The following is a 14016-nucleotide window of genomic DNA, read 5'->3' on the forward strand; positions in this document are numbered from 1 at the left end:
ATAAAACAGAGCTGAAACTCTAATTTCCAAGCATCTCCTTTTTTGTTTATGGGGGTAGGGGTAGTTGAACCACACCCAGCCATGGCCAGGGTTCACTCCTGGCTGTGTCAGGGAGCACTCCTACTGATGACCATATATGGTGCTGGGGACAGACCAGGAATGGCCACATGCAAGGCCTTCCCTGCCATCTCCCAGCCTGCCTAAGCTTCTTTTTTCTTTTTTTTTTGTTTTGTTTTGTTTGGGGAGCACATCCGACAGTGCTCAAGGCTTATTCCTGGCTCAATACTCAGGGATCACTCCTGACAGATTCGGAGAACTATATGGGGTGCCACAGATCAAACCCAAGTCAGCCACGTGCAAGGAAAATACCCTCACCGATGTACCATGTACTGTCACTCCAGCCCTATCTAAGCTTCTTTTAAAAATTGACAGTGCCTGGGGCTGGAGTGATAGCACAGTGGGTAGGGCATTTGCCTTGCACGTGGCCAACCTGGGTTCGATTCCCAGCATCCCATATGGTCCCCTCAGGAGCGCCAGGGGTAATTCCTGAGTGCAGAGCCAGGAGTGACCCCTGAGCATCACTGGGTATGACCCAAAAAGCAAAAAAAAAAAAAATAGAGTGTGCCTAAGTCAAAAATGGTTGGAGGGATCACTTGGGATGGGAGATGTGTGCTGAAAGTAGGTAGAGGACCAAATGTGATAGCCTCTCGGTATCTGTATTGCAAACCATAATGCCCAAAAGCATTATGAGAGAGAGTATGGGGGAAACTGCCATAAAGGCAGTGGGAGGGCAAGGTTGGGGGGAATATGAAGGACATTGGTGATGGAAGATGTGCACTGGTGGAGGGATAGGTGTTCAATCTTTGTATTACTGAAACGCAAAGATGAAAGCTTTGTAACTATCTCACAGTGATTCAATAAAAAAAAAAAGTTGAGTGAGCACTTTACTATTAATCCTTCTGACAAAACCAATAGCAGTTCACACTACATACTATTTTTGTATAGGCTTGCAGCCTCAACCTCACAATCTAGAGACATCATATTCTAGGTCTTTCTTTTCATGGGTTACTCCACTACATGTATAATTGGTGTCCCAAGTATTTTAATCAACCGAAGACATATTGATAGAAAGAACAGTGAATTGCTAGTTTAAAATTTTTGGTTCTGGGCTGGAGAGATAGTGCGGAGGGTAGGGTGCTTGCCTTACATGAGGCTGACCCAGGTTCAATTCCCAGCATCACAAATGGTCCTGTGAGAATCACCAAGAATGATTCCTAAGCACAGAGCCAGGAGTAAGCCCGTGGCATGGCTGGGCGTAAGTGCAGTTAGGAGAAAGCCCTGAACACCACCCAGTGTGGACCAAAAAACAAAACAAAACATAAATAAAATGAATTCATAAAATACTAAGTCCTGAAGCCAAATAAACATTACAATGAGTAGTATAGTTGTAGTTAAAATAATGAGTACATAAAATAAATTAGTACACAGAAGATATCAATCTGCATAAGACAAACTGCATTTGGGAAGACTAATAATGAGAATTATTAAATTAAATAAATTAGATAAAATTGACTCCATTTAATTCACTAGGCCTCACAATTCTATGAAAGACCCAAGCCCACTTCTTTTTTCTTTATGTTTTAATGATGTGTTCAGGGACTTTGTGACTACTCCCAGTGATACTTAGCTAAATGGGCCAGGGACTTCAAAGTTAGGGCCCGAAGATGTGGCAGTAAAGTTCTGGGGAGCACCAGGGCAACCTAGTTATGCTCAGGGTCCACTAAGGCTACACTAGCTATACCCATGGGGCTCTAAGAAAGTCTATTACCTTAAAATATATAGTATCCCTGATAAGCAAAGGGAAAGAAATTATCCTTTTCTGAATTGAGATAAAGCTCTTGTTGAATTAAAAGGAAAAAAATAGAAGGGCTGGAGCAATAGCACAGCGGGTAGGGCGATTGCCTTGCATGCGGCCAACCCGGGTTCGATTCCCAGCATCCCATATGGTCCCCTGAGCACCGCCAGGGGTAATTCCTGAGTGCGTGAGCCAGGAGTAACCCCTGTGCACCGCTGGGTGTGATCCAAAAAGCAAAAAAAAAAAAAAAAAAAACAGAGTCCAATCTTTTTTTATTTTCACAAACTGTTTTTGAGTGTACTTGACTAAACTGATAAAAAAAAATGCTATCAGCTAAGAGCAGTTAAGGAAGAAAAGTATTTTCATTTATTTTATTAATTTTCATATACATAATTTTACCTCCCTTCTGCTCCCGTATTTTGTCTAATAGTACTACTAGATCATGACTCAGAGTTCAATGCGAGATGGCAAGTCGCCCCACAGACACAACAAATCGACAACTACAAATGAAAAAATTTACAAGGAAGGAAACCTAAAAACTGAAAATAACACAACAAAGGACCAAAAAAATGTACCAAGATGAGTAGGAAAGAGAGATAAGCTCTACCAAAGAGCTAATCTTCACATCGAGGTGTTAAGATTACTGGTCCAAAGGGATTCTAAGTTCTAAGAGCGGGGAACTTTTCCCTAGGAATCATTTCCTGCATCAGGCACCAAAAGCTTTTGACTATACACAGCAAAGATAAGCACCTAGAATTGAGTATGGATGTCTGATGGAAAAAAATACTAAAAAGAATCCAAGAACTACAGGAAACGGGTCCATAAAAGGACCAAGAACAAAGTCACTCACCTAGGAACCTTGTACAATAAAAGTGGTCTGAAGGGGTACTCAGTGGAGGACCTCAACACCATTAACTAATATAGCATCCACCTGAGAGGTAGGAAGCTTTGGGAATTATCTCCTGGGGAGAAAACTGGCAGGCATCACTTTAGCAAATTCATGCAACCCTAATTCCAGCATCTAGTGACACTATCTTAGAACCCTCCACAAAACTGTGGGCAAGGACTACAGAGACAGCTCAAAGGGTTGAGCACATATTCAGGAGGCCCTGGGTCATTGGTCTCCCCAAATACCAACTGAAGCAACCCCAATAGCAACAATCAAGCTAGGAATAACCCCAAGCACTTCGGGGTATAGCCTAAAAAACAAAAAACAAAAAGAATTAAAGGAGGTATTAAGAGTTTGCAGATAAGCAAAAGTTAAAGGATTTCGTCACCACTAAACCAGTCTTGCAAGAAATGCCTAAGGGACCTCTTTAACTGAAAAAAATGGCACTAGCAAAAAATTATATGAAAGGAAACAAAACTAACTAGAAAGGGTAATTATATAGTAAGAATTAGGGCTGGAGCGATAGCACAGCGATTGGTCATTCACCTTTCATGAGGCCGACCCCAGTTCGATTCCTCCGCCCCTCTCGGAGAGCCCGGCAAGCTACCGAGAGTATCGAGCCCGCGCGGCAGAGCCTGGTAAGCTACCCGTGCGTATTGGATATGACAAAAACAGTAACAATAAGTCTCTCAATGAGAGACGTTCCTGGTGCCCGCTCGAACAAATCGATGAGCAACGGGATAACAGTGATAGTAAGAATAATGAATAAATCATTTACAATGCAAGCATAAAGATCAAAAGATATGCACAAGGGTTGGGATGTTGCCCCAGTGGTAGATCACATGACTTACACACGCAAGGTCCTAGCTTCAACCTGTGGCACACATGGCCCCCACACATTGACAGTGCAGCACCATCTAGCTCCAAGCAGAGTACTACCAAGAATAATATTAACAATAAAATTAAACCACAATAATCAGTGGCACATATACTATAAAGGTGTAAAATGAGGGGCCACAAATAGTTTAAAAGACTGGAGCATGTACTCTGCATGCTGGGAGTTCCAAGCACCACTGGAAGGAAATCCCCCATGCCTGCAAGGCACTGGGAGTAGTCTTTGAACACTGCTGGCTGTGACCCCGAAACAAATCATGTAACATTAGAGGCAGGAGAGGGGTTAAGGCACCTGTCTTGGGGCTGGAGTGATAGCACAGCAGATAGGGTGTTTGCCTCAAATGTGGACAACCTGGGTTCGATCCCCAGCATCCTATGTGGTCCCCTGAGCACCACCAGGGATAATTCCTGAGTGCATGCGCCAGGAGTAACCCCTGTGCATGGCTGGGTGTGAACCAAAAAGAAAAAAAAAAGGCACCTGCCTTGCATGAGACCAACCCCGGATCAATCCCCTGATGCATATGGTCCCCCGAGCACTGTCAGGGGATATTCCTGAGATAGACAGATAGAAGAAAGCACTGAGCAATACCATGGGGTGTGGCCCAAAACAAAACACATGAACAAACAAACCAAAAAGATGTAAAATGAGACATCAAAAGTATAAAACCTGCAGGAGGGAGTAAAAAAAGATTTGCAATACTTTCCAAGTTAAGAAGTTATCAATCCCAAAGAGGATATGTTCTCAATTAAATAAATCAGAGAGAAAAAAGACAATCTTGGATGTCACTTATATGTGGAAGGTAAAAACGAGTAGGACCCCAAGCAAATAAACATACAGAAACACTAGAGCTATCTGTACCCCCAGTGAGTTCCAAGGTAAACTGCAAGCACACCACATATTGTGATATGTGCTACCAACCACCAGCAAGCACTGCAACTAAGTGTGCAAGCATTGATAAGCAAAGTATGTGCAACCCCCAGCATCACAACACAAGGGGAAAAGAAGAGTAAAATTATGAATTCAAAAACTGACCAGGTGGGGCTGGAGTGATAGCACAGCGGGTAGGGCGTTTGCCTTGCACGCGGCCGACCCGGGTTCAAATCCCAGCATCCCATATGGTCCCCTGAGCACCGCCAGGGGTGATTCCTGAGTGCATGAGCCAGGAGTGACCCCTGTGCATTGCTGGGTGTAACCCAAAAAGCAAAAAAAAAAAAAAAAAACTGACCAGGTTATTTATTTTGTAAGTGGAAGGATAGTGGACCACATTCTATCTGAAGGATAGAATGTACAGAATCACTGTATCACTGTCATCCTATTGTTCATCGATTTGCTCGAGTGGGCACCAGTAATGTCTCCATTGTGAGACTTGTTACTGTTTTTGGCATATCCAATACACCATGGGTAGCTTGCCAGGCTCTGCCGTGCGGGCAGGATACTCTCAGTAGCTTGCCGGGCTCTCCAAGAGGGGCGGAGGAATCGAACCTGGGTCAGCTGCATGCAAGGCAATCGCCCTACCCACTGTGCTATCGATAGAATGTACAGCATGGTGAGTATAATTAATGATACAGTACAGTATATATTAAAGTTCCTCAGAGTGCAGATATTAGAAGTTCTCAGCACAAAAAAAAAAATTGCAACTGAGAAGTGAAGAAGTCAACTAAACTTTTTCTGGCAATCATTTGTATTTTATATTTACATTAAGCCATTATGTTGTATATTTTACGCTAATATAGGTTATGTAACGATAATTCATAAAACTAGGGAAAACTATTTATTACGTGTAGTAAATATATACAACTAGATTGTTGTTTGCTTTTTTTAAGTTTGGGGCCACACCCAGCAGGGCTCAGGGCTTACTCCTGCCTCTGCACTCAGAGATCACTGCTGGTGGGCTCAAGTGACCTCAAAGGGTGCTGGGGATCAAACCCAGGTTAGTGAAGTGCTAGACAAAAGTACCCTACCCACTACACTATCACTCCAGCCCCAAAACTGGATTTTAAAACTGTTAAAAAAAAAAAAAAAACAGGCTGGAGCGACAGCACAGCGGGTAGGGCATTTGCCTTACACGCAGCCGACCCGGGTTCGATTCCCAGCATCCCATATGGTCCCCTGAGCACCGCCAGGAGTAATTCCTGAGTGCAGAGCCAGGAGTAACCCCTGTGCATCACCAGGTGTGACCCCAAAAGCAAAAACAAACAAAAAAAAAAAACTAAAAGAACACTCACAGAGGCCAGGGAGACAGCTCACAGAGTTAGTGCTTGTGCTTTGCAGGCAAGAGACTCAGTTTCACTACCCAACACTACATGATCCCCCAACCACTGCCAGGAACAATCCCCAACAACACAATGGGAGTAGCCCACATACCACCAGATTAATGAAAACATATAAAAACGTAAAATGAAATGGAAAGACTATAGTTAACACCTGAGAGACATCTACTTGGCAACCAAAGGATGAGAGCTCCACCTGGCCAATCAGCACAAGAGAATAAGGCATAGTCAACTACTCCTGGAAGCCAGCCAATCAGGAGACTCTGGAACCTATGATAATCTGGGGCACACATACTCCCAACCTATAAAGGTCAAGAGTAGACAAGAGCTGTGCATGAAAGCAGGAGGATTTAGACAACAGACAAAGACAATCTCTGCATGCCTCTCACCATGTCAGCACTCACTAGCAACATACTCAAGCATCGAGGGATAGGTCCAGTATGCATCCTGATCATCTCTCTGATCTAGCCAACCACTGATGCCACAGGAGCCCAACTAGGTTCATATAAGTCTATATGACAAAAGCCTATTGCAGAGTATTCTCCCAACTTGGACTTTGGGTTGAACTCTGGCACTAAATGTTGTGGAATGATGATCCTCACTTAAGTGCTAGGGAACAATCTCTATCAGAACCTGAGATATACCTTGTGAATTAAAATTAGATCTTGTGTGTACTGATGAACATTTTATTATGTGATACTGTGTGAAATGCAATCAACAATATTAACAGTATATGCATAATTGTGTTGAATCCTGCATCTAGTAGATGTACCCCAAAATCAAACCAAAACATGCTCACAATTACACCGGAAGATGGCTCAAAAGGCTGGAGTGTGGGGCCAGAGAGGCACTACAACAAATAGGATGCTTGTCTTACAACTCAGTTTTATCCCCAGCATTTCATATGGTCCCCAGGTCCTCACCAGGAGTGCTCTCTGAGCACAGATGCAGGAGCAATCCCAGAGCATTGCTGGTGTGACCCAAAGCAATCAAAAAAAGGCTGGAGTGCACACAATGTATGCAAGAACCCCAGGTTCAAGCCTAGTACTCAATAATCCCAAGCACCAACAGATATAACCAAAAAAATAATTTTTTTTCTAATGCTCACACTAAAAAAGATTAAGGGGGTTGGAAAGAGAACCCAACGGGCTGAGTTCTAGTTCTGCATGCAGGAGGTCCCAGCACAATAACCCAGTACCACACAATTGTGTGGAGCAACGCTCCCCACCCTCCACCCCCCGAACCGCCCCACACAAAAACCAGAAGTAGCCCACAACCAAGCATGGTACCTCCCACCAAAACTTTCTTTTTCTTTTTCTTCAGGGGGCAGTGGCCTTCCAAATGGTTCTCAGAACGCCCAGGGTCCCCACCAGAGATGGGCCAGAGGATATAAGGCTGCTAGGACCCTGGGCACCAGGGATACCTGGGCTACCCCAACAAAGACAGAAGCCTCCAGGGTCACCCCCAGTCTCAGACTGCACCCAGCAATGCTATGGGGACTATATGGTGCCAGGAATCAATAGGACACTAGGCGTGTGCCCCCCCAAAATTGTTTTATTTAATAATAAAGACAAACAGGGGGCCGGAGCGATAGCACAGCGGGTAGGGCGTTTGCCTTGCACGCGGCCGACCCGGGTTCGATCCCCGGCATCCCATATGGTCCCCCAAGCACTGCCAGGAGCAATTCCTGAGTGCAGAGCCAGGAGTAACCCCTGAGCATCGCTGGGTGTGACCCAAAAAGCAAAAATAAAATAAAATAAAAATAAATAATAATAATAATAAAGACAAACAGGGAACCAGAAAAGAAGTTAGTGCCAAGCACAGAAACTTGGGGAATAAAAACAGACAGCAGGAAGGAAAACAATTTTTGCAACACGTCCTTAGTAACTTAAAAATAAAATTTTATCGGGCTGCAGCGATAGCACAGCGGGTAGGGCGTTTGCCTTGCATGCGACTGACCCGGGTTCGATTCCCAGCATCCCATACGGTCCCCTGAGCAGCGCCAGGGGTAATTCCTGAGTGCAGAGCCAGGAGTGATCCCTGTACATCGCCAGGTGTGACCCAAAAAAGCAAAAATATAAAATAAAATAAAATTTTATCTTATTAAATATTCCTGATTTAACTTCCAATAGTAATCCTACGGTTACTAGCTTTTGTGAAACTACTACAAGCACGTGCCTCCTGAAACGTCTTTGCTCTTAAGGATACGAAACAAAAAATAAAGTAAACAACATCAAGTAACGGTAGGCAGAGGCACAAGCACGCACAGGGACTCCTATCTCACTGGACTCACTTTCATACGTCAATAAGTTCCCAGGTGGCAACAGAACTGGCGAGTTGCTAAATAAAATGTAGCAGAAATAAATTTAATGTCACCTCTGTGATTCCATTATAAAAGGCTGTGTGGCTTTTGGTTCTTTTTCTCGCGTCATTAACACTAAGACAAGCCATGCCATGAGGAGCCCTAAGGAAGGTCCACTGGGACTAACTGAAAACTTGCCGAGAGCCACGTGAGTGACCTTGGAACCAGATATGCCAGTGACAGACAACAGCTTGACTAGAACCTCATGAGAAACCCTGAGCCAGAATCACTCAACGAAGCCACTCCCAAATTCCTGACTTCAGACACTGTGTAAGATAATGTCTGCTGTTTCAACCATATAAATTCTGGACTCATTCGTTACACAGCATCAGATAACAAATATAAATAGTAATGCTAAGTAATTTCTGCTCCTCTCAGACAAATAATTGTTATAAAAATGCCTAGGTTTTCAGGACCCAGAGGTGTGGCTCAGTCAGTGTGATCACCCAGTCCAATCCCTGGCACCACCACAAGCAGCAAGTGTGCCACCCCGGGCATCACAACAACAAAGGAAAGGAAAGGGGATAAAAATAAAATCTGGGGCAGTGGCCAGACCTGGCAGTGCCCAGGGTACCATATGTGATGCCAGGATTGAACCACTGTCCTGGCCACAGCCACATGCAAGGCAATGCCTTAACCTCTCTGCAGTGTTGACTACAACATCGTAAGAGACCCTGAGCCAGAATCACTCAACTAAAGCCACTCCCAGATTCTTGACTCTCAGATACTGTATATATAACATAATGTTTGCATTTTTATGGGGGCTGGAGTGAAAACACAGTGAGTGGAGCATTTTTGCCTTGCACATGGCCAACCTGTGTAATGCCCAACATCTCATATGGTCCCCCGAGCGCCAAAAATAAAAATAAATAATGTTTGCTTATTGATTTTGTTTTGTTACGGGGCCACAACTGGTGATGTTCAGGGTTTACTCCTGATTCTGCACTCAGGAATTATTCCTGGTGGTGTTCAGGGAGACCATATGCAATGCCAGGGATCGCACCAAGGTCTGCCACATGCAAGGCAAGTGCCCTAGCCTCTGTGTTATCATTCCGACCCAATGTTTGCTGTTCTTAAACCTAGATTTAATGTGATTCATTACACAGCATTAGATAACCTAATATCTCTGACCCTAAAATAATTTTTTGGTGTTGGACCACCAAAATGGAGCCCCAACGGCAATTCTTGGCCACCCGGGCTGTTGTTTCAGTGCGAGGGGCTGAGACTGCAGTGCTACTCGAGCCCTGCACTGCCAGGCTTACCCGTGCTATCTGGCAGTGCTGGGGGCCTCCGGACTCATACCCTGTTGTACTCGGGGGAAATGTGTGGCTGGGCATTGAACCAGCCCACATAAAGAGCCTACCAGGAATGCTCCCTAATCTCACTATACACTATCTTCCAGTCCTCAAAATAATGTTTTCTTTTTGGTTTGGTTTAGTTTATGGGCCACACTCAGCAGTGTTTAGAACTAACTCCTCGATCTGTGCCCAGGAATCCTGGTGAGGTGCAGGGACCATACGGAGTGCCAGAAATCAAACTAGGGTTGGCCACATACAAGACATAAACTCGAATCACGGTACTATTGTTCTGGCCCTTAAAAATAATGTTTTAATGCCAAATTCAAGCCTATTAGTGACTTTATAAACTCAACACTCTTACTATTCATGGACTATTTCACATCAGAATTCATGTTGGATTTTCTATCAGAACAGAAAGATGTTTTAAAAATAATCATACCATCCCCCCAAAACAGGGCCCCCAGAAGCTGCTTGCTCCCAAAATCCACACTCATAGCCATACTCCTGGCCAAACTCCACTGTCTTGGGACAAACCTCACCAAGATACCAATCTGCTGAAAATTCAGGTATACAGGTTTTGTGACTGAAATCTCCAGGCTTTCTCGGGGTCAGAATTGACTACTTCCCCCATCTCCCCATATCTCTGGAAGCCCCAGCAGCCACTGCCACACCCCAAAACCCAAAGCTGCCACCCAGTTTAAAAAAAAAAAAGGCTACTCCAGACAAACCTTCCCAGTAAAAATACTCAACGTCAAGTCACATCCATAAACCACCTCTGGCACCATGTCAGCTCTCTCACCAGCCATGATCCAGAGACTTAGAAATAAATCTCAAAAGAGATCAACAAGCACAAGAATTTCTCCCGAATCCCACACAAGGCTGAGTCCTCCCAGCGCAACCCAGAGTGAGGCAGGTAAACCCCAACACCTGCCCAAAGAGAGCCCCGGCAGCAAAAACCTCCACACTCCACAATCGCCACAGGGCTCCCGGCTGGACCCCACTGCTCAGGCGAGTCTCATCCAGAAATTCATTAAAAAATTCAGGTATGCATATTTTGTGAGTGAAATCTCCAGCTTTCATGGGATGGGGGATGGGCTACCTCCCCATCTCCCTGTACTTCCTGAGGCCCACAGTCACATACATGCCCCAAAGCCACCAGACAGTTAAGAATTTAACTCCAGCTGTATCACCCTGTTAAAAATTTTGGACACCCTGGAGGACGTGGTCACAATTTTTGCCACGTGACATCTCAAACTCTGTAACACTGATAAATCAGGAGTAGCTTACCAGATTGGATGGGATGTAATGTAGAAGGTATCCAATCTCAACTAACAAAATATAAGCACAGAAGGCTTAATCTGTAACAACACCTTAGTAATGTCATACACAAGGGCTTAAGGACTACATGGTGAGCCACAATAATCTTCATTAACTTTCTTCTAATGAAACCTTTTTTGATCATCCTTTTTAGCAAATTATTTATAATAAGCAAGGTAAAATAAATTACACTGAGGGCCTGCTATATGGGCAGGCTCAAGAGGTGGTTGGGAAAGTCGGAAATAATGTTGGTGAGAAGGTGCAATCGTGGTGAAGATTGGTGCTGGAATATTGAATGTCTATAACTAAACTAATGACTGAATAAAGTTATAAAAAAAAATTCTTTAAAAAAAGCTGAAAGCCCTGAACAAACACAATGACCTCTTAGCACCTGTATTGCAAAGTATTACAAATGCAAGAGAGAGAGAGAGAGAGAGAGAGAGGAAGAAAGATGCCTGCCCTGGAGGCAGGCAGGAGGAAGGTTGAGGGGCATGGTGGGAGGGAAACGGGAGACATTGGTGGTGGAAAATGTACACTGGTGGAGGGATGGGTGTTGGAACATGGTATGACTGTAACCCAATCATGAACAGCTTTGTAATGGTTTATCTCATGGTGAGTCAATAAATTAATTAATTAAATAATCGTATCCAATATCAGCAAGGATGCGTAGCAATAAAATTACTAAATACAGCTGTTGGAAGCATTACTGATAGCATCTCTTTTGGAAACAAGTAAGCAATATTTATCAAAAATTTAAAGCCAGGTCCAAGAGGTAACACAAGAAGTAAGGTGCATGCCTTGCATGCCACAGGCCCTGTTGCAACCCAAGCACCACACGGTCACCACACACCACCTGAGGCAGTCCTGTAGTCCCCAAGAGTGAAAGGTGTGAGCAGCCCTGAGTGCAGAGTCTGGAATAAACCTGAGCACCGCCAGGTGTGCGCCTCCCCCCCAATAAAATGTACTACAATTAAAGAAGAGCACTCCTCAGCAAGCACTGCGGCCAACTAGGCAAGCATAGCTACCTGAGAGGTGATTCAAGGTGAGCACCACAGCCACAAAAACAAAGGGCAGAGAAGTTGGGGCGGAGAAATTTTTTTAATGTTTTTAAATAAAGAAAAGGTCAGAAGATGGCTCAAAGGGCTGGAATTCATGCTTTCATGCAGGAGCCTTGGCTTCAATCCCAGCACTGCATGGACTTCCAAGCACCACTGGGAGCACAATAACAGAGAAAAAATCAGGGGGCAGTGAGACAGTACAGCAGGTAAGGCACTTGCCTTGCACAGGGCTAACAGGAGTTCGATCCCTGGCACCCCATATAGTTCTGCAATTCCCACCAGGAGTGATCCTTGAGTGAGGAGCTAGGAGTAAGCCCTGAGTACGGTCAGGTATAGCGAAAAAGAATAAAGAAAGAATTTAAAACCAGGGCCCGGGATATAGCTCAGTATAGAACAAGTACTTTACATGGATGAGTCCCTGGATTTAATACTCAGCAACACACACACACACTTACACCCCGCAAAAAATAAATTAAAAAAAGAGACTTGAGGTCCAGGGAGATAGTTCAAAGGCCTACTGAGCACATGCTTTACATGTGGGAGGCCCAGGTTCAATCCTGAGTACCCTATTGTCCCCAAAGCACAGCAGGGTGCAGTCCCTAAACAGAGAGCCAGGAATAGCCCTTCAGCAATGCCAGGTATGGCCCAAAAAGTAAATAATAATAAATATTTTGCAGCAGTCTGATAAAATGCCATTTCTTTTACAGACATCACATAATGCTCCCTAGCTGACTACTTTCTAGTAAGCAAAATTTTCTTCCAGTAAGTTATATCTAAATGTACTCTGACTTAAAAAAAAAACAACAACAACACAACTTTCCTTGAAAATATACTGCAACAAATGTCATTCAAGAAAATGAAGAGAAATTAAGAAAATCTCTCTAAACACCTGATGTCAGGACAAAAGTACACTGGATAGGAAGCTTGGGCTGGGGTCCAATCTCTGGCACAACATAAGGTTCCCAAGCCCAGACATGTGTGATCCCTGAGCGCACAGCCAGGAGCAGGCCCTGAGCACAGCCAGGTGTGGCCAAAGGAAAAGAAAAAATCTAAGTCTACATACAGTGCCCCACAAGGATAGTGCTACCATATTTCTAAGCAAAAGGAAATAAAGATTTACCCAAAAAATGACTAACAAATCGTTTTTGTACAGAGTCATATCCAAAGACATTACCTACCTACCTGGACTTGTGGATTTCATCTTCCCGCTCCATCCCTAAAGTGTATCATAACATATAGTTCATTTAATCCCCAAAACCTTTATTGAACCACATCTGACCATAACTTTGTGCCAAGAAATACCTTTATTTTTCAAAATAACAGCATTTATTCTGCAATTCTGCGTTTCCTCTTCAAACCCCACAGAACTCAGTCTCACTCCTCTGGTCCCCTCCCCCCAGCAAAAGGATGCTCCAGCGTCAGCCCCCCCCCCCCCAGCCCCGCCCGAGTTTCAATTCCAGCAGGGCCCACTTAATAAGTAATTTTGAGCAGCATTGGCCTCCTGTCCTGTGAAATGGGAATTCTCGAACCTTACATCGTGGGGTCTGCTGCAAGGAATGCAGTGCCGTAACTGATTGCAAAATACTGGAGAACAGTGCCTGGCACATACGGCGCCCGCAGTAAATGCTTCCCGTTATCTTATCTCCAAAATTAACCGTCTGGAGTGGGTTTCCCTCATTTTTTGGTGGTGATAATTTAACCAAACTCCCACTAGCGCAAGTGAGAGTTCAAGAAGACTGAGTTTTCAGAGGAACTCACACTAGAATTACCATATATATCTGTATATCTGTGTGTGTACGCTCACAGTAAGTTTGTTTTCATAGCACTTTCGCTCTTTCCAATAAAAACATTCCGCGTGAAATCTCTCTCTCTCTCTCTCTCTCTCTCTCTCTCTCTCTCTCTCTCTCTCTCTCTCTCTCTCTCTCTCTCTCTCTCTCTCTCTCTCTCTCACACACACACACACACACACACACACATATACACTACACACAGACAAACAACCCTCTGTCGAGCGCAGTTAACAGCACAGGGAAATAGTTCAAATTGTCACTTGCCGTGGAGAGGAGGGAAAT

The 14016-nt window shown here is 44.2% G+C and overlaps 1 protein-coding gene across 1 annotated transcript in view; it reads right to left on the reverse strand.

Annotated features, from left to right (window-relative positions):
- Nucleotides 1-14016, reverse strand: part of MNAT1 (MNAT1 component of CDK activating kinase) — a 199286-nt gene that overhangs the window by 184865 nt on the left and 405 nt on the right. The gene's annotated exons all lie outside the window — the stretch shown is intronic.

The sequence above is a fragment of the Sorex araneus genome, chromosome 3 (genome assembly GCF_027595985.1).
Source record: "Sorex araneus isolate mSorAra2 chromosome 3, mSorAra2.pri, whole genome shotgun sequence".
NCBI lineage: Eukaryota > Metazoa > Chordata > Mammalia > Eulipotyphla > Soricidae > Sorex > Sorex araneus.